This window comes from Sorex araneus, chromosome 3, assembly GCF_027595985.1.
Source record: "Sorex araneus isolate mSorAra2 chromosome 3, mSorAra2.pri, whole genome shotgun sequence".
In the NCBI taxonomy this organism is placed as follows: Eukaryota; Metazoa; Chordata; class Mammalia; order Eulipotyphla; family Soricidae; genus Sorex; species Sorex araneus.
In genome coordinates, this window is record NC_073304.1 from 118202222 (window position 1) to 118204925 (window position 2704).

A 2704-nucleotide genomic window follows, 5' to 3' on the forward strand; every position below is an offset into this window, starting at 1 on the left:
AAGATTGCTCTTTCCTGTCACTTGGCTCCCCAACCAAGACATGTTCGCCTGGAAATTCACTTCTTAGTTTTACTAGGAAAATCCTGGAACTCATCATTACATTCATAAGTGAAAATTTGGAGAGCCAGTCATTTAAGAAGCAGTGCTCTTCATTACTATGTTTTAGTCACCAGTTAAGTTTCACAGAAATAAAATGTATTTTTTAGAAAAATTGAAAGGAGACAGATGAATCCATTATCACCAATATGTTTCCATTTCACTTAGAACAGAACCCAACCTGGTGTCATCAACAATTGTTCCCACAGGTGCTGACGAGATAAAAGCAGGTGGGCAAAGTTAGAGGCTGAGTTGATTCAGGCCAATGGAACTAAAGGTCAAGTGAAGTTAGATCTGAGTTTCTAATTTTTTTCCATGAACTATTCCTATTGATGTTGGGGGGTTAGGGACACATCCAGTGTGCTTAGGGCTTATTCTAGGTTCTGAGCTCAAGGATAACTCCTGGTAGGCTTGGGGACCATATGGGATGCCAGGGAATAAACCCAAGTTTGCCACATGCAAGCTAAGACCCTACTCGCTGTACTATTTCTCCAGCCCCTCCTGTTGATATTTAATTACTACATTGTATCAGCATCATGTTAAAGTCTGAGAAAGTCTTTGTAAATAGTGCCACTGAGATACTAGGAAATCCCTTAAATATCAGAGGAGTGAGAGACAAATTCAGTCCCTGAATTGTGCTTCTCAGCCCTGACTGTGGATTAGAATCACACAGGGCTTTGTTCCACATGGAAACGCCCATGTTCTCCCTAGAACATACCTCTCCTTCTTTCTTTTCCCTCTCTCTCTCACTAAAATTACTTTGCTTCACAAAATAACAAAATGAAAACAAATATAAAACCAAAAACAATTCGAGGGAGTGTTCCCTATCTATACCTGGTAATTTATAAAAGCTGAGTGATTCTAATGCCACCAAGAGCAGAGGACCAATTAGGTCAGGGATGACATGTGGCCCAATATCCAAACGTTCACCAGAGCTCAGCCCTGCTCACGAACGAGCCCATCCACAGCCCAGCCTGTGCCATACCGAAGAGCTGAGTAGTTTAGATGATTGTGTGGCCCAGAAAGTCCAAAGTAGATGACATTTGACACCTGACAGGAAGTGCTGGTTACCCACGATGCAGATACTGTTTTTATCTCTTTTTAATTTCACCCGTTCTTTTAGAACTTTTTTGGACCAGGGCTATAGCTGTAGACTGGCACGCGTAAGGTCCCAGGTTTGATTCCCAGCACCAAAAGCCAACCAACAAAAATTGTTGATTGTAGGCATTTCTATAAAGGAAAAGATAAAGTTTTATGATCTTATGCAACGTCAGATAATATATTTAAATACTAAGAAATTGTAGCCAGAGAGATAGTGCAGCAGGGAAGGTGCTAACCTTGCACCTGGCTAACCCTAGTTTGATCTCCTGCATCAAATATGGTCCGTCCAGAACTGCCAGGAGTGACCCCTGAGTACAGAGCCTGAAGTAAGCCCTGAGCACCTCTAGGTAAGGCACCTCCAATTAAGAAATTGGGTTATAGATAAAATTTATCTTTGTGATTTAAGATACTTCAGTAAAGTTTACTAAGGGCCTACCAAAAGGACTATGGGATAATTTTATACCATTAATATCTCTTGGACTAAAGCGATAGCATAGCGGGTAGGGCATTTGCCTTGCACGTGGCCCACTTGGGTTCGATTCCTCTGTCCCTCTCGGAGAGCCCGGCAAGCTACCGAGAGTATCCTCACGGCAAAGCTTGACAAGCTACCCGTGGCATATTTGATATGCCAAAAACAGTAACAAGTCTTGTAATGGAGACATTACTGGTGCCCACTCGAGCAAATCGATGAACAACCAGACGGCAATGCTACAGTGCTGCAGTGCTACCTCTCTTATCCTGAGGGTATAAAGGCCAGAGAGCAATAGGGCAAGTGATACCAAATTTTAATTGCTGTCTACAGTTTAGTCATGGAACCAGTTAAACGGTTGTTAGACAATTATCAACATTTATTAATTAAAAATATTTTACTTGGAACAAGATATTAAAACACCAAAATATTGTGTAAGAGAAAAATGCAAACAGTGTTTTGGTTTTGTTTGAGGGCCACCTCTGATCATGTTCAGGGCTGACTCCTGGCTCTGTGCTCACTCCTGGTGGGGCTAGATGGGGGCATTGGGGTGCTGGGGTCAGCTGTGTGCAAGGCAATGATCCTACCCACTATACTATCTCTTGGGCCCGATCGTCTTTTTTTTTTTTTTTTAAGTACACACGTATTTCAAGTCCCCTATAACTGTTCTGTATTTGACTAAGAATTTTTGGGTTGTAATCGCTATTTAAAGAATTCATTTGGGTATTTTTAATTCCAAGCAAGTCTTTGATGTTGTTTTTAAGTCCTTTATGTGAGGCATGAGTCCAGTCTCTGCAGTGGGGAAGTGCGAGGTGTCTTGTGTAGGTGGAGTTTTGCTGGACTGGCACGGAGGGAGCCATACAGTGGCCTTTCCGGTGGGTGGAGTCAGACTGAGTCGGTTCTGGAAGCCAGTTCCAACCCCCAGGTGAGGTCTGAAGATGTTCTGCATTCTAGGGAGTCCACTGATGTCCTTTGAAGGTGCGAGGTGAAGTTCCAAAGAGGTGGGCGGTGGGAGCCAGGCCCGGGCGCTGGGCGGGC